At 38.5% G+C, this 23840-nt stretch overlaps 1 protein-coding gene, 1 long non-coding RNA gene and 1 pseudogene across 2 annotated transcripts in view; 1 reads left to right on the top strand and 2 right to left on the bottom strand.

Moving 5' to 3' along the window:
• MOSMO (modulator of smoothened) overlaps positions 1 to 23840 on the bottom strand; it is a 72615-nt gene that overhangs the window by 46974 nt on the left and 1801 nt on the right. The window lies entirely within an intron of this gene.
• Positions 2161 to 2914, top strand: LOC138429134 (large ribosomal subunit protein uL30 pseudogene; annotated as a pseudogene).
• LOC138429137 (uncharacterized) lies at positions 3768 to 5292 on the bottom strand. Its single transcript, XR_011252700.1, has 2 exons — positions 5201 to 5292; positions 3768 to 5088 (listed from the first exon to the last, which is right to left on the bottom strand). It is a non-coding gene; the product is annotated as an uncharacterized lncRNA (long non-coding RNA).

The following is a 23840-nucleotide window of genomic DNA, read 5'->3' as shown; positions in this document are numbered from 1 at the left end:
GTTTCAGTCAGACAAGGATCTCCAAACGAATACAGAAATATTCATATTGAGACAAAGGAACTGAAAGCAAGCACTTGAGGCAGGAAACAAACTAGAAATTCAATCTTCTTGCCACTGCACAAGTAGAGTAGACATTTGGCAGCTTTCTCACTTTCCAAACAGAATCTCAAGTGTTTGGGTTCAGAAAAATATGATTTTGTCTTAACCTCTACTTTAAAACATTAGAATAAAGGGTGCTCAAAATAAACTTTGCTTCCCTATCACTCATAAATCTAGAGGGGGAAGGAAGGATAAATAATAATAGCTGCCATTATATTCTGGGCACTTAGTGCCAGGTATAGTATTATTAAGTGTTTTACATATACTTATTTAATTCTCAAAATAATACAAATGAGGAACTGAATAACAGGTTAAATGACTAGGTACCAGCTAGAAAAAGTTATAATTCGATACTTTGCTAACAGTTTACTATTTAGGCATGTTTTGGTAGAACAGTGTTTTGTTTTGTTTTTAGTATGTTTGTCCAGAGAGTTAACCCTTAGAACAAAAACAAAGAGGTCTCATAAACTCTGATTCCACAGACAAAGGCACATTCTTCACAAACTCTGCACAGGAAATACTAAAATAATTTTCTTCAGGTGTTTAGAAACTCAGTTAATCTAATAAAAGACAATAACATTATTTTACTGTCTTAATTCTGATAAAACATAATTTTTAAAAATTAATCTGATTCCTAATCTTATTTCTTTTTAACATTATACTGAAATTCTGGGCCTAGGTTTTCTGGACAATTTCTCTGATATGTGCTGTGCTTAGTTGCTCAGTCATGTCCAACTCTTTGTGACCTCATGGACTGTAGCCTGCCAGGCACCTCTGTCCATGGGGATTCTCCAGGCAACAATACTGGAGTGGGTTGCCATGTCCTCCTCCAGGGGATCTTCCCAATCCAGGGATCAAATCCAGATCTCCTGTACTGCAGGCGGATTCTTTACTGTCTGAGCAACCAGGGAAGCCCAAGAATACTGGAGTGGGTATCCCTTCTCCAGGGGATCTACCCAACCTAGGAATGGAACTGGGGTCTCCTGCATTGCAGGTGGATGCTTTACCAGTTGAGTTACTATATTAAATTACGTTTTTAAATCATGCACTTTAAAGATAGTGAAAATAATGAAGTAATACCATTTGCAGCAACAGAGATGGACCTAGAGATTGTTAGATTGCATGAAGTCAGAGAAGGAGAAATATCATATGGTGTCCCTTATATGTGGAATCTAAAAAGAAATGATAGAAATGAACTTATTTACAAACTAGAAACAGACTCCCAGACTTTGAGAATGAACTTATGGTTGCCAGGAAGAGATAGTCGATTTGGGATGACACGCACACACTGCTATATCTGAAATGGATAACCAACAAGGACCTACCGTATAGCACAGAGAACTTTGCTCAATGTTATGCGGCAGCCTGGATGGGAAGGTGGTTTGGAGGAAAACGGATATGTGTATTGGGTATGGCTGAGTCCCTCTGCTGTTTACCTGAAACTATCACAGTATTGCTAATTGGCTATATTCCAATATAAAATTTTTTAAAAAAGACTGGGCCAACTGGAATAATCCAAAACTTTTTTTTAAAAAAATTAAAGATAGTAATTCAGGAATGATTAAAAAATAGAATGAATTCCATTTTGATTGTGCTAATTCAAGAAGAGGTTCTTTAAATGCTGTAGTTTAAAAGTAAGTTTGGAGATTTACAACACAAAGTACTTTAAGCAAGATCCAACTAAATTCTTGTATAGTTTAATTCTTCCCATCATTTTTATCCAGCAAAATCTCAAATAGCAGCTTATGTATGCAAATTATTTACATATTTTCTTCCTTAATCCGTCCCTTTTCAAAGGACAGAAAGTTCATTTAACAACTAATTATATCTTGTTTCACTGCTATTTTTACTTGCCTTCTTTAAAGAATCAATCATTTCAAAATCAAAGTTTATAAACTGATATTTGTTTCTATCTCTTGTGGAAAAAATGCAAGTCCAACAATTGCATTCTCTATCACTTTCCCCACTATATCTCTCACCAAATCCCCGTAAGATATTTCAAGTTACAAACAGATAGATGTCTTTAGGAATGAAGCTTTCACCTCTTTCCCAGCTGGAACCATGGAGGGTGTAGAAGAGAAGAAAAAGAAGGTTCCTGCTGTGCCAGGAACCCTTAAGAAAAAGCGAAAGAATTTCATAGAGCTTAAGCTCAAGTGACTGAAAGAAGTTTGCCCAAAAGATGCTTCGAAAGGCAAGGAGGAAGCTTATCTATGAAAAAGCTAAGCATTACCACAAGGAATATAGGCAGATGTACAGAACTGAAATTCAAAAGGCTATGATGGCACGAAAAGCCGGCAACTTCTATGTACCCGCAGAACCCAAATTGGCGTTTGTCATCAGGATCAGAGGTATCAATGGTGTGAGCCCAAAGTTTCGAAAGGTGCTGCAGCTCCTTCGCCTCCGGCAGATCTTCAATGGCACCTTTGTGAAGCTCAACAAGGCATCAATCAACATGCTGAGAATTGTGGAGCCATACATTGCATGGGGGTAGCCAAATCTGAAGTCTGTAAATGAACTGATCTACAAGCGTGGTTATGGCAAAATGAACAAAAAGTCAATTGCCCTGACACACAACGCACTGATTGCTTGGTCTCTTGGGAAATATGGAATCATCTGCAAGCAGGATCTGATTCATGAGATCTATACCATTGGAAAATGTTTCAAAAAAGCAAACAACTTCCTGTGGCCCTTTAAATTGTCTTCTCCACCAGGTGGAATGAAGAAAACGACCACCCATTTTGTAGAAGGTGGAGATGCTGGCAACAGGGAAGACCAGATCAACAGGCTTATTAGAAGGATGAACTAAGGTATCTACCAGGATAATTTTTGCAGTCTGGTCAGTTAATAAACAATTGAAATAAACTGAAGGAAAAAAAAAAAAAAAGACCGAAGCTCTCTCATTTACAACTTTCAGGCTCAGTTATCAATACAGACTATGCCTGTAAGTAATCATTACTTTGATACTAGCTATAATTCAGCAGGAAACTAATTATTGACAAAGTAGGAGGAATGAGAATCAACAGAAAATCTTTCAGGCCACCTTGGAATTCATAATGAAAAGAGTGGGAAGTGTCACACACCCTTTAATTTAGGAAGGCAGATTTCAAAAAGGTAGGCATGATGGCATGGAATGAAATTCTTGAAGGAAAGGAGATACAAGAGGTCAGGACGCTCTTGAAAATGAGGTTCTGACTAATATTACAGATGATAAAGAAAAGAAATAATAAAAGATAAAGGGAAGGGACGAAAATAAACAAAAGGTAAGAACTAAAGAAACCAGGGACTCATCTAATAGCACACTATAATAATTTTAAAAAGTAGTGTGGTATAATGAACAGGTTATGGGCTTTGAAATTCAGCTCTACCACCTAATTAAATGATGCCAAACAAATCATTCCCTTCTTCAACTATACTTCTTCATCACCAAAATGGGAATAACATTTCTTGTGAAGAGCTACTATAGGGGGTTCGCTACCTACCAAGATCAACATTTCCTTACTGGTCTCTTTGTCCTTAGGTATGGTCCACTAAGAGAACACAGTCAGAGCACTGTATTCAAAAGTTACTTTATTATTTTTTCCTTGGTAGTTACATTATCAATCTGAAATACAGTTAGGCTCACTGGTTTCAATTTGTACTCAACAGTAGGACTTGCTTTCTTGCTATCATTTTTATTTTTTGTGAGTATGTGAAACATATACATGGTTCAAGCAAAGCTTTCTTTTAGCATTTCATTATAGTGGTATTATTCTTTATATAAGGTAAAAAAAAATGTCCATTTGTACATGGGCTAGATTCTATATTCTAGTATGGTGACATTTATATCTACAACCAAAAACTACACAGCATTTATGATCAATTTTAAGATAACTGCCTGTGACTATTGAAAAGATTATAGCAAAGAATCTCCGAAAGTCAGTCCCATCAATTTTAGTTGACACGCAGTGCTATGTGCCAAGCACTATTTTATACACATGATGCTTTAACCTTTAAAGAGGCCTCTGAAGCATGTCAGCCAAGACCATGCCACTAGCAAACAGCACAGGGAGACTTTGAATCCGGATTCCAGAGTCTGCGTTATTAGTCACTTAACTAATGTAACATCTCCTGCATTCGAACCAGTTACCCAGTGTTCTTACTATTTGGGGACTACAGACTTTAAGCCTCTTTTTGTTGTTGTTTTGTTGTTTAGTTGCTAAGTCATGTCCAACTATTTGGCGACCCCACGGACTGCAGCCCACCGGACTCCTCTGTCCATGGGATTTCCCAGGCAAGAATACTGCATCAGGTTGCCATTTCCTTCTCCAGGAGTTATTCCCAACCTAGGGATGGAACCCACGGTTCCTGCATTTGGCAGGTAGATTCTTTACCACTGAGGCACCAGGGAAGCCAAATCTTTTCTAGCTTACCTTAAAAAAAAAAAAGTGTGACTTAGGAAAATTACAACTTTTCCAAGTATTAATAAAAACCTAAAAGACAATAAATTAATGTGGACTAAATCTCTTTTGATTTCTCTCATTCAATTAGCATTTATTCCACACATCTGGGCTTAGTAAAGAATCTGCATGCAATTCAGGAGACCTGGGTTTGATCCTTGGGTTGGGAAGATCCCCTGGAGAAGGGCATGGCTACCCACTCCAGTATTCTTGCCTGGAGAATTCCATGGACAGAGGAGCCTGACAGGCTACAGTCTATGGGGTCACAAAACAGCTGGACACCACTTAGCGACTAACACCTTCACACTGGGAGATAAAGTGAGTCAGTTTGCTCTTCTTCCTTCTCCAAATCTCAATGAAATGACCCAAGTAATTTACATTTAGAAAAATTCTGTAACAGCACGGGAAAATGTCAACAGCAGAGCAGAATCGCTAAAGAATTTCTGGAATGCAGAAGAGAGTAAGTTCACAAAAAAGGAGCAAGTGCTTCTGTAGTTTATAATCATACAGTCAAAAGACAGTCCTGTTCTTCAAAGAAGTGGGTGGATTCTCCCTAAAAAAAAAAAACAAAACACCCCAAATCAGAAAATTGGAGCCCTTAACCACATTAGAGGTCTTTGGTTATATATCTAAGGGGATACAAGAAAAGTCACTGGGAACTGTACCATTTGGGATGGCTGATGACATTTGCAACCCAGACTTTTCCAACTGGATGTGAACTGCTTGAATGGTCAAGTTGGGGATTTGCCACAAGTTCCTAAAGAGGGAGGGCAGAAGGCAAAAGGAGGCGATATATACGGGGTAAAGTATTTAAGTATTTATGGGAAAAGTATTTAAGTATTTTCATTAACTCTAGGCTAACAAAGAGAACAAACGCACTGGCCAACAACTTAACAGAGACAAAAATAAAAAAAGAAACAGCACAGTAGGAAAAACCAAAATGCACCAAACCTCCCTGATAACTCTGGAGATATTCACAATAACATTAATTAAAATCTTAAGTGGTGAGGGATAAACTGGGAGATTGGAATTGACATATATACACTGAGTGAGTGAGTGAATTCGCTCAGTTGTGTCTGACTCTTTACGACCCCATGGACCTACCAGGCTCCTCCATCCATGGGATTTTCCAGGCAAGAATACTGGAGTGGGTTGCCATTTCCTTCTCCAATATACACTACTAGAGATAAAATAGATAAATAATAAGGACCTACTATACAGCACAGGGAACTCTACTCAATACTCTGTAATGACCTATATGGGTAAAGAATCTATAAGAAGAATGGATATATGTGTATGCATAACTGATTCACTTTGCTGTAGAGCAGAAACTAACACGACACTGAAAATCAACTATACTCCAATTTAAAAAATAAAACTTGAAAGTCAAAAAAATAAAATCTTAAATACAAGGTGGTCCACTTAAAGCAAGCATCTTACTGGCTACTAGTGTGAATCTAAATGGTTAATGGATGATAACTACCTGCTGGATGGTTAGTAGGCAATACTCCTGATAGAAAGCTTTGGGAGTTAGTCCTATACCAGCAACACTTCAACATAAGAGTTTGTTTTCTGACCCTAACCCACTAAATCTTGTGAGAGTGGGAGTCCTAAAGGTGATCTTACATGCCTACATACATTTGTTATTTAAAGAAGATTCATTGCTATGGTTTTTTCAGTGATTCAATTAACGATTTTAAAAATTTAAACTCTCAATATAATTATTTTATCTACAGGATAGGAAAATACAGAGTTTCTCATTTATGTCTCATAATAAGCAAACGAATACGACTATAACAAATTATAGGTTACCTGTGATTATCAATCATCCTTTACTTTTACTTTACTTTTACTTTATACTTGGTTACTAACTTCAACTAAGGAGGTCAAGGTCATGGCTTATACAGTTGGCTGGTTAGGGGAAAATCTATTCTTGGGCCACAGACTACATCCATAGTGCACTCAGCAAATGTTACAGTAAAAAGGTTGACATAAATATGGTTTAGTATGTTCTATCATCATTACTGGAAAATCCCCAAATACATGTTACCTTTAATATGCAGAACATAACTTGTATATAAGCATTTAAATAGGCTACCTGAGACTCCCTGGTTGTCCAGTGGTTAAGAATCCACCTGCCAATTCAGGGGACATGGGTTTGATCCCCGGTCTGGAAAGATTCCACATGCTGAGGAGCGACGAAGCCTGTACACCACAACTACTGAAGCCTGTGTACCCTAGAACCCATGCACTGTAACAAGAGAAGTCCCAGCAAGGAGAAGCCTGCACACTGCAACCAAGAGTGGCCTCCGCTAACCGCCACCAGCAAAAGCTTGCCTGCAGCAATGAAGACTCAGGGCAGCCAAAAACAAATAAATACATAATAAATAGGCTGCCTGGTATTTTTTTTTCTCTTAGTGCACTAAACTGGAAGGAAGAAGACAGGAATCCAGATTAAGTATCAGGCATGTATGGTAAAAATGGTATGGGCAACCAGGTCTAACACAATGATATATCCGAGTTGAAAAAAAATCAGATTGCTTTTGGTGACTATATGAGGTCCATGAATCAAGGTAAATCGAAAGGAGATAGCAAGAGTGAACATCAATATTTTAGTAATGAGTAAACTAAGTGGACAGGAATGTGCTATGCTGTGCTTAGTCACTCAGTTGTGTCCGACTCTTTGTGACCTCATGGACTGTAGCTGCCAGGGTCCTTTGTCCATGGGGATTCTCCAGGTAAGAATACTGGAGTGGCTTGCCATGCCCTTCTCCAGGGAATCTTCCCAACCCAGGGATCAAACCCAGGTCTTGTGCATCGCAGGCAGATTCTTTACTATCTGAGCCACCAGGGAAGCCCAAGAATACTTGTGGGTATCCTCTCCAGAGGATCTTACTGACCAAGGAATCAAACCGGGGTCTCCTGCATTGTAGGTGGATTCTTTTCCAGCTGAGCTACGAGGGAAGCCCCCTTCTCTGCCTTCTACCCAGCTATTCCCATTCCTGGACAGATACCCAGCACGCACAATGCAGCTAAAAGTCCAGCTCGTCCTGTCCTAACTGGCCCAACCCAATATACTTCCGGAACACCGACTCCACCCCAAACAATGGTTAGGAGGTTCCATCTTCCTCAACCACTTCCAGGTTTTGTGTTTGTAGAAGACAATGCTCTCAGGGAGGAGGGACAGGAATGAGCGAATTTAACTCAGATGAAATGGAGTAGCTCTCATAGTCAAGAAAACAGTCCAAAATGCAATACTTGGGGTTCAATCTCAAAAATGACAGAATGATTTCAGTTCATTTCCAAAGCAAATCATTCAACATTACAGTAATCCAAGCCTACGCCCCAACCAGTAATGCTGAAGAAGATGAAGCTGAATGGTTCTATGAAGATCCACAAAACCTTCTAGAACTAACACCAAAATAAGATGTCCTTTTCATCATAGGGGACTGAAATGCAAAAGTAAGAAGTGAAGAGATACCTAGAATAACAGGCAAGTTTGGCCTTGGAGTATAAAATGAAGCAGGGCAAAGGCTAACAAAGTTTTGCCAAGAGAACGCACTGGTCACAGCAACCCTCTTCCAACAACAAAAGAGATGACTCTACACATGGATATCACCAAATGGTCAATACCAAAATCAGACTGATTATACTGATCGAATATACTGATTATATTCTGTGCAGCCAAAGATGGAGAATCTCTATACAGTCAGCAAAACAAGACTGGGAGCTGACTGTGGCTCAGATCAAGAGTTCCTTATTGCAAAATTCAGACTTAAAATTGAAGAAAGTAGGGAAAACCACTAGGCCATTTAGGCATGATCTAAATCAAATCCCTTATGAACACAGAGGAAATGAAAAACAGATTCAAGGGATTAGATCTGAGAAACAGTGCCTGAAGAACTATGGTCAGAGGTTCATAACACTGTACAGGAGGCTATGACCAAAACCATTCCCAAGAAAAAGAAATGCAAGAAGGCAAAATGGTTGTCTGAGGATGTCTTACAAATAGCTGAGAAAAGAGAATCGAAAGGCAAAGGAGAAAAGGAAAGTTATATGCATCTGAATGCAGGGTTCCAAAGAATAGCAAGGAGAGATAAGAAAACCTTCTTAAGTGAATAATGCAAAGATATCAGTTCAGTTCAATTCAGTTGCTGAGTCCTGTCTGACTCTTTGCGACTCCATGGACTGCATTACCACAGGCCTCCCTGTCCATCACCAACTCCAGGAGTTTACTCAAACTCATGCCCATTGAGTCGGTGATGCCATCCAACCATCTTATCCTTTGTCATCCCCCTTTCCTTCTGCCTTCAATCTTTCCCAGCATAAGGGTCTTTTCAAATGAGTCAGCTCTTTGTATCAGGTGGCCAAAGTATGGGAGTTTCAGCTTCATCATCAGTCCTTCCGATGAATATTCAGGACTGATTTCCTTTAGGAGGCACTGGTTGGATCTCCTTGCAGTCAAGGGACTCTCAAGAGTCTTCGCAACAGCACAGTTCAGTAGCATCAATTCTTCGGCACTCAGCTTTCTTCACAGTCCAACTCTCACATGCATACCTGACTACTGGAAAAAGCATAGCTTTGACGAGATGGACCTTTGTCGGCAAAGTAATGTCTCTGCTTTTGAATATGCTGTCTAGGTTGGTCCTAACTTCTCTTCAAAGGAGTAACCGTCTTTTAATTTCATGGCTGCAGTCACCATCTGCAGTGATTTTGGAGCCCCCAAAATTAAAGTCTGCCACTGAAAACAACAGAATGGGAAAGACTAGAGATCTCTTCAAGAAAATTAGAGATACCAAGGGAACATTTCATGCAAAGATGGGCTCAATAAAGGACAAAAATGGTATGGACCTAATAGAAGTAGAAGACATTAAGAAGAGGTGGCAAGAATACACAGAAGAACTGTACAAAAAAGATCTTCATGACCCAGATAATCATGATGGTTGATCACTCAACTAAAGCCAGACATCCTGGAATGTGAAGTCAAGTGGGCCTTAGGAAGCATCACTACGAACAAAGCTAGTGGAGGTGATGGAATTCCAGTTGAGCTATTTCAAATCCTGAAAGATGATAATGTGTAAGTGCTGCACTCAATATGCCAGCAAATTTGGAAAACTCAGCAGTGGCCACAGGACTGGAAAAGGTCAGTTTTCATTCCAATCCCAAAGAAAGGCAATGCCAAAGAATGCTCAAACTACTGCACAATTGCACCCATCTCATACTCTGCTGCTACTGCTGCTAAGTCGCTTCAGTCGTGTCCGACTCTGTGCGACCCCAGAGATGGCAGCCCACCAGGCTCCCCCATCCCTGGGATTCTCTAGGCAAGAATACTGGAGGGGGTTGCCATTTCCTTCTCCAATGCATGAAAGTGAAAAGTCAAAGTGAAGCCGCTCAGTTGTGTCCAACTCTTTGCGACCCCATGGACTGTAGCCTACCAGGCTCCTCCATTCATGGGATTCTCTAGGCAAGAGTACTGGAGTGGGGTGCCATTGTCTTCTCCAATCTAGTGATGCTCAAAATTCTCCAAGCTAGGCTTCAACAGTATGTGAACCATGAACTTTCAGATGTTCAAGCTGGTTTTAGAAAAGGTAGAGGAACCAGAGATCAAATTGCCAACATCTGCTGGATCATCAAAAATGCAAAGAGAGTTCCAGAAAAACATCTATTTCTGCTTTACTGATTAAGCCAAAGCCTTTGACTATGTGGATCACAATAAACTCTGGAAATTTCTGAAAGAGATGGGAATACCAGACCATCTGACCTGCCTCTTGAGAAATCTGTATGCAGGTCAATAAGAAACAGTTGGAATTGGACATGGAACAACAGACTGGTTCCAAATAAGGAGGAGTACATCAAGGCTGTATATTGTCACCCTGCTTATTTAACTTATATGTAGAGTACATCATGAGAAACGCTGGGCTGGAAGAAGCACAAGCTGGAATCAAGACTGCTGGGAGAAATATCAATAACCTCAGATATGCAGATGACACTACTTTTATGGCAGAAAGTGAAGAGGAACTAAAGAGTGTCTTGATGAAGGTGAAAGAGGAGAGCGAAAAAGCTAGCTTAAAACTCAACATTCAAAAAACGAGTATCATGGCATCCGGTCCCATCACTTCATGGCAAACAGATGGGGGAAACAATGCAAACAGTGACAGACTTTATTTTCTTGCTCAAAAATCACTGTGGACAGTGACTGCACCCATGAAATTATAAGATGCTTGTTCCTTGAAAGAAAAGCTATGACAAACTTAAGCAGCATATTAAAGAGACATCACTTTGCCTACAAAGGTCCATATAATCAAACCTACGGTTTTTCCAGTAGTCATGTATGGATATGAGAGTTGGACTATAAAGAAGGCTGAGCACCGAAGAACTGATGCTTTTGAACTATGGTGTTGGACAAGACTCTTGAAGGTCCCTTGGACTTCAATGAGATCTAACCAGTCAATCCTACAGGAAATCAGTCCTGAATATTAACTGGAAGGACTAATGCTGGGCTGAAACTCCAATAATTTGGCCACCTGATGCAAAGAGCTGACTCACTGGAAAACACTCTAATGCCACAAAGATTGAGGACAGGAAGAGAAGGAAGCCCCAGAGCATGAGATGGTTGGATGGCATCATTGACTCAATGGACATGAGTTTGAGCAAACTTTTGGGGGATAGTTAGGGAAAGGGAAGCCTAGGGTGCTGCAGTCCAAGGGGTCACGAAGAGTCGGACACGACCGAGCAATTGAACAAAACAAACAGATGAGGAAACTAAACTCAGAGGTCAAGCAAGAAGTCCAAAGCCACATAGCTCAAAAGTGGCAGAGCCAGAATTTGAACTGAATTCTGGCTTCACACCCGTATTCCTTTCACAACATCATTATTAATAATTTCCCAAGAATTCAATATATGATATCATATACACCCACTTTTATTTTAAATCAAGAGATGGATGGTGAAAGAGGAGCTTGGAACTATTTTTTGGTTGGGAAAAATATAAAGAAAAAGCATTCAAGTAATTTTTCAAGCACAAACAAAACATCTACAGCAAAGCCTAAATTAGAAGCCAAGTATCAACAGAAATACTCTTCAAGTTAAAAACAATTAATTTGTACCATTTGTATCCCAACGGACACACAAAATACTATTTTCCTCCTTATTCCATTCATTCATAGAGACCTTCAACAAACAGTAACCATACTAGCCAGGACTAACAGTCCCTCTCATGAGGGTTGGATGAGGAACATTGGATCCAGCTTATTCTGTATCACTTTACTTTACCATGGAGAGATCATTCATCCACTGTAAGTTCCTTATCTTCCCCATGTCTCCTTCCTACCATCACACACCACACAAATCACACATACATTCATGCACTCATACAAATCTTCCTCATCTCCACTGAGTTAATTCTATCTCTGGATATTCTATCTCAAGAAATCTCTTAAACATACATTTTCTGCAAGTCCTTTTCTTCCTCTGCCAGGGCGATTTGTAAGTAAAAAATGACTCAAAATATTGTTGACAAATGTTAAGAAGAATCTCAGTGAAGGACTTTTGTCACATAGAAAAAAAATCTCATGTTTTAAAGTCAAATTGACAAAGGATCAGAGATACAAGCTATTTCTACTTTTTAACTTTTAAAAAGGTTTTTTATCAGTAACTGTATTGCTTTCTACTATATTTTTTTATACAGAAGTAAATAGTTCAGTCATGACATGGTCTTACTGACTAGCCTAGTAATCTAATTTCCGTATTGACCCAGAGAATCAACTAATCAACCTACAAATTAACTTTCATCTTAAAATATTTTTTCAAAGTTGGGAATAACTAGACAGTAGCTGGACCTTACTTTCTAAAATAAAAACCAACTGACAACATGTAAAAAAATTATGAATTTTGTGGACATACAGCTATTTAAAGAAAACCATTAAAATAGAAATATCATATTTATGAAAATGAGAGACAACTAGGGATGCCAAATCCCTCTTTCCTGATTAGCCCCTTTCTGCTTCGATATTCTACTCTCACTTGAAATATAACCTCTAAACCAAAATCATCACTTTTGCCCTTAAAGTGGCTCACTGTCCAAAGTTCCCAATTCTGTTCCCTACTCCAAGTTTAAAGACTTAGTGTCAACCATAACACTTTCTCTTTCCTGCCAAGTGCAAATTTGAGTGAGTGCTAAGGTACAGAGATCAGTGAATTTTATGCCCGGTTCTTTTTTTATATATAAAATTTTAAAAATTATTTTTGTCTGTGCTGGGTCTTTGATGCTGCGTGGGCTTTTCTCTAGTTGTGGAGAGTGGGGGCTACTCTTTAGTTGCAGTGTGAAGGCATCTCATTGTGGAGCAGAGGCTCTAGAGTGTGCAGGCTTCGGTAGTTGTGGCACGTGGGCTCAGTAGTTGTGGCTCAGTATAAAGCACACGCTCAATAGTTGTGGTGTGTGGGCTTAGTTGCTCCACGACATGTGGGATCTTCCCAGACCAGGGAATAAATCTGTGTCTCTGGCAATGGCAGGTGGATTCTTTAACACTGAGCCATGGAGGAAGTCCTATTCTTATAAAACTAAAAATCTACACTAGAAAGCAGGGAAAGTAACATACAAATAACCATAATACAGATATGCTACCATGAAAAACACACAAGAGGGAAAAATCATGTGAGGTAGGAGATCAAAAAGATTTTTATGAAGACAGTAGTTGACACATGCTTGGAAGATGGGTAGGACACCGAACCGACAGGAACTGCTAAGCATGAAAGAGCATCACACTGAGAATAAACAAAGATTTAGAGATGAATAAAGAGATTACTTAGGAAAGTTATGACCAACCTAGATAGAGAGACATTACTTTGCCAACAAAGGTCCGTCTAGTCAAGGCTATGGTTTTTCCAGTAGTCATGTATGGATTGTGAGAGTTGGACTGTGAAGAAGGCTGAGTGCCCAAGAATTGATGCTTTTGAACTGTGGTGTTGGAGAAGACTCTTGAGAGTCCCTTGGACTGCAAGGAGATCCAACCAGTCCATTCTAAAGGAGATCAGCCCTGGGATTTCTTTGGAAGGAATGATGCTGAAGCTGAAACTCCAGTACTTTGGCCACCTCATGTGAAGAGTTGACTCACTGGAAAAGACTCTGATGCTGGGAGGGATTGGGGGCAGGAGGAGAAGGGGACAACAGAGGATGAGATGGCTGGATGGCATTACTGACTCGATGGACGTGAGTTTGAGTGAACTCCGGGAGTTGGTGATGGACAGGGTGGCCTGGCGTGCTGCAATTCATGGGGTCGCAAAGAGTTGGACATGACTGAGCAACTGAACTGAAAGAGATTACAGATTATATTTAGGAAACCGAAAGTAATACAGAGGGGCTGGAATGTAGATCCACGTAGGGAAAAAGTAGGATCAAAAGTTGGAAAGACAAGCCAGAGGCATGTTGTGAAGATCATTAAGGGCCTTCTGTGCTATGGTAGATGAAGGGTCACTGAAGGTTTCTGGTCCAAACATATGCAGTGGTTAAAAGCCAGGACTCTGGAGCTAGATCCAAATCTCAGCTTTTCCACTTAGCAGCTGTGTGACCCTGGGCAAGTTACTTAATTTCTTTTTATCTCTGTGGGGCTAATAGCAGCACTTAGGGATGTTGTGAGGATTAAATTGGTTCACACATGTAAAAAGTGTCTAGAAAAGTAGCTGTCATAAAGCAAGTACTTATAAGTATTTGCAACTATTTAATATTACCATCCTATCCTTTAGAAAGATAAATTTAGCAGCGATGTATAGAAATGAACTGAAATGAATCTTCCCAAACACTTTACAGGTTCCCCAAGGATAAAATACTTTTTCATTCACTTAAAAGAAATCCCTCAGAATATTTAGTACAGTTCCTTACAGACCACACATATCTTAAAAAGCATTTAATGTGAGATTGTCTGTAATAAAGTACAATGATGTAGGAAATATTTACATGAAGATTTAAGGAATACTCACAGTAAATGAAAGATTTATTAAAATGGATGGTACTTTATAAGTGAAATGGTCATAAATGAAGTGGCCTTGGAGATCTTTGCCTTACTTTGAACACGTCCTATTTTTGAAAAAAATTTCTGTATTATAGCTGAAAGCAGACCCAATAATGTTTCAGGTAAATAACTTACTGTGAATATACCACAAATGGGGAGACTCAATGAAATTCCCCTCTCCCATTTTCTTACTTGACCCAACCAACTGCATTTTCTTTACTTTTTTTAATCTCTAATGATAGCATTATACGGTTTCTGTTGAACAGATCTATATTAAAATTCAACAGCTGCCTTTTTGCTCAATATACACAACACCAAGTGTCAAAATACCAAATGTGACCTTTTATTTATAGCAAAGCTAGTAAAAAGAAACACACAAAAAGTGCAGTCTTTTTATCTCAATTAAAAAGAAAAAAAAAGCAATTCAATGAACTGTCAGTTTGCTTCAAAACTGAAGTCATAAACTGAAATGTCATGTAAGTAAACTATACATTCTGGTTTATACATATTCATAAATATATGTAAGTATCATTGATAGCAACACCCAAATCTTTATGCTTCTTTGTCAACTCTAAGGCAATAAATCCCAAAGGACTATTTCATTCTACTTGCCCATGGCATTTCCAGTAAGGATATTTAATTTAGCTGTGACTTACAGCTAATGAGGGAATACATAAATTTTAGAGAGGTATGTTATTGAAAAGTGATTTTGATCCAAATACTTAGTTTTATGTACCTTGATTTTCAAGGATCTTTAGGTTCCCTCATTCTCTTATTTAACCTCTCTACTATTTCAATATGTTTGCTAAATATTGGGCTTCCCTGGTGGCTCAGACTGTAAAGAATCTGCGTGCAATGCAGAAGACCCAAGTTCGATCTCTGGGTCGGGAAGATCCCCTAGAGGGAGTGGCTATACACTCCAGTATTCTTGCCTGGAGAATTCCATGGACAGAGAAGTTGGCGGACTACAGTCCATGGCGTCACAAAGAGTCAGACTCTCGACTGAGCAACTAACACTTTCACTTTTTCACCTTGATTTTCAAGAATCCTTAGTTTCTTTCATGCCCTTAGCTAACCCCTCTATTTCAACAATGTTGTGTTAGCTATTCCAACAATAGCTTTGCCAAATACTACCTTTTCATCAGTCTACAGTCAATAAACAATAAAATAATGTTACCACTACCCATAATCTATTACCAAGTGTACCATGCTTTTTAAGTATCAAACTTATCAGTAGTTACTTGCTAGCCAGGCAAAGAATTCTAAAATGTACCTGGAAAAACATGTAACTTCAGAGCTTGAAATAAAACATTCTGACAATTAAAGAAGTATGAATGTTATGTTTATGTAAATCATCATAAATAAGTTGTAGATATAGAATTTACACCTATATATTATCACTGCTGTCACTGTACAACCTAATTTCTTGGGTTACTCAGAGGATATAAAACAAGGTCACTATGTAAACAATTATCCCTTCAAGTTGCATGATTAAGCTATTTATAACTCAATAACAATAATTTCATGAACAGTAATACTTTATTACATGTCTAAATTTCCCCTGTAAGATTATGTAATATGGCCCACTGCTTAAGTATACACTGAAATGGGGTATGGAAAAATTCATAAACTCACAGGTACATTGAAGAAGCTAATGACAACTAGAAGAAATTTTATTTCATAAATGAAAAATTAACAATTTTCAGTTGTACTATTTGCCAGGTTTCTATCAAGAAACAACTATCTCAGATATTTCAAACTTATTTTCAGCCTTTGAGGTGAGACTCTTTGACTATACTCCAACTGAAAGCTTTACAGATCACTATAGTCCTTTAAAAATAATTTGGGAAATATATGATTTTCATAATTCACTGCAGATACTATTCTTTAACATATTTGTTTTCAGTCACTTTGCAAACCAGTCAATCTTTAATATACAGGAGAACAGAAAGTTGGGGTCAGAACCTGTGCAGCAATTATAAGTTCTACAAGAGGTATTAACCACATCTGAATGATATAATTTTGATTAATAAAAAAATCATCAACTACAACTTGTCTAAGATCAATTACATGGCTAGTGAATAGTGGGACTGGGATCTGACTACATGCTGATCTAGCCCAAAACCTGTGTGTTCTTTCCACTATGGTAGGCTATCTTTCACTTAGAAAACCTCTTTAGTCTATTCCAGAAACATATAAACTCATGCATTCCTTGGTTTTGGTACTTACATATACCCCATGAAGTTTACATTACCACTACAACTGACTTCACAGTCTGTATTCCTGCAAAGCTCCCTTCCCCAAGCTGGATTTCAGAAATATTCACCACAGACACACTTAAATCTCTTTTTAGAACAAGGCAGGACACAAGTAAATAAATAAAACAGATAATACAAAAGGGAAACATTTTAAAATTAGGATGTTTTGACCTTTCATATAACAATGACTAACATTTGAGCATTTGTTATATATTAGGCCATGTGCTAATTCTTCATATGCTATATTTTATTTTCTCACAACCATCCTTTGAGATAAATATATTAATTCCAATTTTATAGGTGAGAAATCAAATTACATGCCCCAAATCATAAAATTCATAAAAAGGGAATCAAAAAATCAAATCTCAATATGTCTGACTCAAATCTCATGGGACTATTTTACTGCACTAAAACTCCAATACAAACTCAACATTTATGAGGAAAGGGGTTAACAACAGAACTATTTTAGGTTTATACTAAGCTGAACAGTGGAGGACTGATGTATATTACTCTTACTATGCCAGCTTTGAAAGGGGTTCTGGCAGCCAAGTGAGGAAGAACTCAACAAGTCTGGTCAGTCTAATAAATGCAATGGCTGTCATCACTCTGTAATACCTTTTTCAGAATTTCCCTCCTCTTAGATTTTTCTACTCTCTCATGACTTCTGTCTATGTTCTTGGTCCCAAATTCCCCTTCACCAAATCTTTTAAGTCAACTAGTTTACATCCTTTATCCTGAAGTGCCTACATCTCTGTTGATAACAGTAAAAAGAGGGGCTTTTTGGAACTAAGGTTGTAAAAAAAAAATGTTTTGTTCAGGAAATCTCATCTCAAATTGGAAAATCTGGACTATCCTGTGAAATTCACAGTATTATAAATTATTTCAAGCTTCAAGTATGATCTGTGAACACTGTAAAAAGACTGGTCTTTGAATTTTTATTCAAAGTTCTTATTTGATATGCTGAAATAAATAATACTGATGATTTACTTTAAAAAAATAAGGAAAAAAATTTATACCACTTTACCATTATGAAGAAGTGGTATTCTTGGAAGGCAAAGAAATTTACTGGCTCCAATATCCATTAACTGATGAATGGATAAATAAATTGGGATTCACCACACAATTTGGCAATAAGAGGAAATGAACTACTGATATTTGCTATAATATGGATGAACACTGAAAACATTATGCTAGGTGAAATAAGCCAATCACAAAAGACCACACATTGCATGATTCCATTTGTAGGAAATATCCAGAATAAGCAAATCTACAAAGACAGAAAGCAGTCTGCCTAAGAACTAGGAAGTTGGGGGGTAATGGCAAAGGGATCTGGGGTTTCTTTTTGGAGTACTGAGAATGTTCTAAAATTGACTGTGGCACAACTTTATGGTTATACAAACCACTTCATTGTACACTTTAAATAGGTGCATCTTACGGTTAATGAAATTATATCTCAAAAAAGCTGTTTTAAAAAAGAAATTTACTGGAAAAAGACTCAAAAGGCCATTGAAGAAGTTTTGTTAATGCTTTTTAAGTTAAAGACGAGCACAATCTCAAGATTTTTGCTCTCTGAGGTAAGCCAGTTCTGTCCTTCTCCAAGTCATGTCCAAAATGATTAACACGACAAAGTTCTAGACAGTTTAGTTTGTTTAACAAAGGATGTTACAAAGCTCCTTCACACCAAACCAACTCTGCTTACCGAAGTTGTCACAGTTCAGGAAAAGGGCTTATCATTTAATAATTTTCTACTATTTAATAACAGATGTGCTTTGGAAGCTTGTAATTTTAATGTTTAAACCAAAGGCTGCCAACGTATAGGCTAGGATCTACCTAAAGATCTTGAACTCTTATGTGACAGATGTCAAGCCCACAGTGTCCTATCTGAGGTTTACCAGGATTTTCTGTGGAGAGAGTAGTGGGTAACAGAATGGGAAATGAAACCCTTCCTCATCTTTCTCAATCATCTGCCAGTCTTCATACTTGAGAAAAAAGAAAATTCTTCCTTGCAAAAGGTTAGCCATCTCCTAGGTTTCAACCTGCTAAGGCTTTCTTCCCACTTCTGATGTTTTTATCCATGAGAGGTGGGGTGGAGGTATGGCTGTTAAGAACATCTAAGTTTATCTGTGTCCCCTCACTCAATCTTTCTCAGGTCAGGAGGAATGATTTCATTTGACTGGCAGTTTAAGATAAAAAACTGGGCATAAGTGGTCCAACTTTTTGCCCTTAGGAGCAAGTTGCCTAAAGGGAGCACTCATCTCTTTCGTTCTTTCGCACTGGAAGTCCTACAGAGCAGGTCCCCCAATCCTGCCTGGGATTGGACAATTAAGTCTGTTCAATTTTGAGGCCCAGTAGGAGGAAGCTGGAAAAGGGAAAGGCTACCCACTCCAGTATTCTGGCCTAGAGAATTCCATGGACAGTCCATGGGGTCGCAAAGAGTCAGACACGACTGACTGACTGACTGACTTTCACTTTCAAGAGGAAGTTACTTGTCCAAGGATATAAGTCACATTCTCCAATATCCTCTTTATCAATATTAAATAATATTTTGGCTAATTATCTTATTCTTTTTTTCTCAGTTAGTTCACAATATAAATAGGGAAGAGGATGATAATGAGACTCCTTAAAAACTCTCACATCCAATCTAATTTTAAAAAGAACAAGAGTAAAGGTATTTTCAGGAATAAATACACTATGACAGACTACAATCTGAATAAGAGAACCAATTCTAGAGAGAAAAATTTTGCTTAGATATAAGGAAGAGGTTCAAGTTCCTTCATATGCTAGAAGACTCCTGGGAAACAGTTGGAAATCTTCATTAAGTACAATGAGTAAATCCATCTAGGATGATAATAATCCTCAACGGCTCGGCTTCCCCAGTGGCTCAGCAGTAGAAAATCTACCTACAATGCAGAAAACACAGGGTTGATCTCTGGGTCAGGAAGATCCCCTGGAGGAGGGCATGGCAACCCACTCCAGTATCCTTACCTGGAGACTCCCATGGACAGAGAAGCCTGGCAGGCTACAGTCCATAGTTACAAAGAGCCGGGCACAACTGAAGTGACTGAGCACACACAATCCTAAATGGTCACTGAAATCTGTGCCATAAAGGAATGATGCCTCAGTAAAAGATCTCTAGATCACTTGTATTTATCAGGAGCAGCTTTGTTGATCTTGTTTAAAAATTTTTTTTTCACTAAAAATTTGTCTCTTGAGGGATGAGAAAACAGTAACTGTGAGGTTAAGGTAATTGTACAAAGTACAGGACATCCCTTTAATACTGAAACCCAAATCTCTTTTACCTCTTCTGTATTCTGGCAAAAATTTTAGCCACTGATATGTACACAAATTCCTACATAGGTAGTGTTCTTGAAGGGGGACTTTGCAACTCGGAAACTCAAATCTCACGTGCGAAACACCGACTTATGGGGCAAAATGTAGAAATTACTATTTAACACTGGCCAAATATAAGAACCCTAGGGAATCAAATCAAGTCACAGATGTCAAAGTGCTTCAAAAACTATAAAGCACTACATAAAATATTGTCTTGATATTGAGTTCCAGTAACCAGTAGAAATTTGACCCTAGTATAGCAGAATTAATGTAATTCTGCCATTATATTTACTATCATTTAATACTTTTTATTACATTAACAGAAACTCCTGAAGGTCCTTACTAAAGTATCCCCCCATGTATATTCCCCATACAAAAGACATCTATTTCTGTTACACTGTATCTTTAGAGTTCACTGGTGGTCCAGCGGTTAGGAATTGGGGTTTTCACTGCCATGGCCTGGGTTCAATCTCTGGTTGGGGAACTAAGGTCCTACAAATCACTCAACCAAATAAAAAAAAAAAAGGGGGGGTGGCAGTCATCATATGTTTAAAAGTTTGTGCATCATCCACAAGCTATTAGAACAAACTCAGGAAATGCTATCACACACAAATGAAAATTAAAGGAATATAGTTTCTCTGTATTTGGGCCAATACTATAAAAACAAATAAAAAACTGCCAGTACGGGACTTCTCAGGTGGCTCAGTGGTAAAGAATCTGTCTGCCAATGCAGGAGACACTGGTTCAATCCCTAGGCTGGGAAGATCCCCTGGAAGAAATGGCAACCCACTCCAGTATTCTTGCCAGGAAAATCCCAGGGACAAGAGGAGCCTGGCATGCTAGAGTCCATGGGGCTGCAGAGCCAGACATGATTGAGCATGCCAATGCAGGGGACATGGGTTCGATTCTTGCTCCAAGAAGATTCTACATGCTGTGGGGCAACCAAGCCTGTAAGCCACAACTACTAAAGCCCACATGCTTTAGATCCCAGGCTCTGCAACAAGAGAAGCCACCCCAATGAGCAGTCCACACACCGCAAGAAGAGTATCGAGCCGAAGAGGAGCCTCTGCTCACTGCAACTAGAGAAAGCCCACGTGCAGCAACGAAGAACTAGCATAGCCAAAAAAAAAAAAGTCTTAAAAAATGGTAAAAAAAAACAAAACCCAAAAAGCTTCCAGCATGAAACATGGCTCATAATGTTATAGTAATATAGTTTATTAGTTGAGATTTAAGGAAGTTATTTTACTCAGCTTTTTGTTTTGGGATATTTCATTTCCTTTTGTGGTAGTTCAAGTAGAAGCTGAGGAGTACAGAGACTAGGAGTTGGAGATGAGAGACTAAAAGAGGAGAAACGGTGATGGTGGAGTCCAAAGCCAAGAGGGAAGACAAATTTGTTTGACTTGTGCTAAGCCTTGATGTCTTCTCACTTCTAAGCATCTAATAAAGAAATTGTGTCAGTTCTCAGTAATAAGTTCTGAGCTTCAGTTTCAAAACTGGGATTCTGACACCTGTTATAAACTTGAACAGCAATACAATGATATCTAACTTTTACTGAGCACTATGTATCAGGCACTGTTCTAAATGTTTTACATGGTTTAACTCAATCATTACAATAACTCAGAGATGCTATCTCTATTTTACAGAAGGGGAACTCTATAGAGAAAGGCCAGGTAAGTTAACCAAAGTAACAGAGCTACTAAGTGGTAAGGTTTGGATTTGAATCCTAAACTTTTCCATTCTAGTTTACTGCAGTGGTTTTCAAACTACATTCTGAGGAACCTTTCAGCTCCAGGAGTTCTATTTTCAAAATATACTTTGTTCATTTAAAAAGTAAAAACATTACAATCAAGACTTTTAGTACGATGTATAATGCACCAAAGGGAATCAACAACATATTAACTTTTTGCTGCCAGGTAAAGTCACTTTTTTGCAGATCTTAGTGTAAAGCCACTCCAGCGTTCTTACCTGGAGAATCCCAGGGACGGGGGAGCCTGGTGGGCTGCTTTCTATGGGGTCGCACAGAGTCTGACACGACTGAAGCGACTTAGCAGCAGCAGCAGCAGCAGCAGCAGCAGTGTAAAGCCAGTCCTGCCACCTCTGAAATCTTAACTGAACTTCCTGTAAATGTTTCATTGATCTGGAAAGTGTAACTCTGCACTGATTTTTTTTTTTTTAACTCAAGACTAGATGTGTTTATTCAGGTAAGAAGTACAATGAGCATTCAAGCTCAAACACTAGGCAAGATTCAGGTACATCTTACCACAAAGCAAAGGCACAAAAGTGAACAAAGAAACATACCACTTCATTCATTTTAAATTTGGGGGAGCTCCCTGTCTGACATATTTAACCTTAAGAAATACAGGTCAGGGAATTCCCTGGTAGTCCAGTGGTTAGGGTTCCATGCTCTCACTGCCAAGGACCCTGGTTCAGTCTCTGACTGGGAAATGAAAATTCCACAAGGCATGGCCAGGAAAAAAAAAAAGAAAAACGAAAACAAGAAAGAAATATCGGGTAGATATGATTTTGAAAAAATCTCCAGTGTTCTTACTATCTCCTCTTATTCCTCTTGCTAAACACAGAATATTTAACTGAAAGGTTATCTTGAGATGGCAAGGGAAACTTTTAGCGGGGGAAAAAAGTCACCTCCTCCACCCCTACTTCAGCCACACAGCACCAGTGTTACAGTCTGGACTTTGTGTCCCCAATCCCCTGCCCTTCCACTCTGCTGTATCAATAACTCTCAGTGAAGTCTTCAACTCTATGGGTCTAAGTCAACTATTCCACTGACCATATGCCATCTGGTATTCAATGACTAAAATATATATAACAGCTTTTTTTTTCACTTTTCCTCTTTATCCAGTTGAGATTTAATGAGCCATCATTACAATATTTTGACCAATGCCTTAAACACTTTTGCTCCTCTGTCATTTTGTTGCATGTATCTGGCAAACCACAACTCTGAATGAAGCTGTCTATTGGCTTTCATCATACACTGGTGCCAGAGTAGCTGAGCACCACCAGAGGGTCAACAAAGCATAGATGGGTTATCACACTTATGTTCATGACCACTGACTTCAATGAAGTCTCCAGGCTGCTAGATAATCCTATTGTCTCCAGCTGTCTCTCACAACTATTATTTCAAACATTTTCTACTTCTTTCAAACCTTGGGACTTCCGTCCCTCCCATCTCCAAGGCAACTCACCGCTGATGACTGCCTAATTTAAAGGAGTTGTATTCATCTTATTCTTGTTTTCTTTCAAATACAATAGAGTATAACATCTTCTCAGGGAAGTTATGAGATTACTTATCTCTCTTTCCTCCCTCTCTAAGCTGTTTCCTTCCCATGGACATTCAGTCTATTTTATAAACTGGGATTCCACTTAAAACTTCTTTACAAAAGGAGTCACTGAACACATAATCAGATTAAAAACAAGTCAGGAACTGGATGTCACACACACAACTAGCAACAGTGACATTACTAACATTTTCAGAAACAAAGCCTGCAGTTTCACCAAATTTGAAATCATTCTGATATTTTCTTTATATGTTTTACAGTTTTAAAAAACAGATATAATTAACATATAAGATTGTGTATGTTTAAAGTGCACAAAGTTTATTTGATACATTTATAAATTGCAACATTACCACTGTAGCAATAGCTAACACTGCTACAGGGTCACATAATAATCATATATGTTTTACACTTAAG

This window comes from Ovis canadensis, chromosome 24 (assembly GCF_042477335.2).
Source record: "Ovis canadensis isolate MfBH-ARS-UI-01 breed Bighorn chromosome 24, ARS-UI_OviCan_v2, whole genome shotgun sequence".
Lineage (NCBI taxonomy): Eukaryota > Metazoa > Chordata > Mammalia > Artiodactyla > Bovidae > Ovis > Ovis canadensis.
This window is presented reverse-complemented; position numbering and strand designations above follow the sequence as displayed.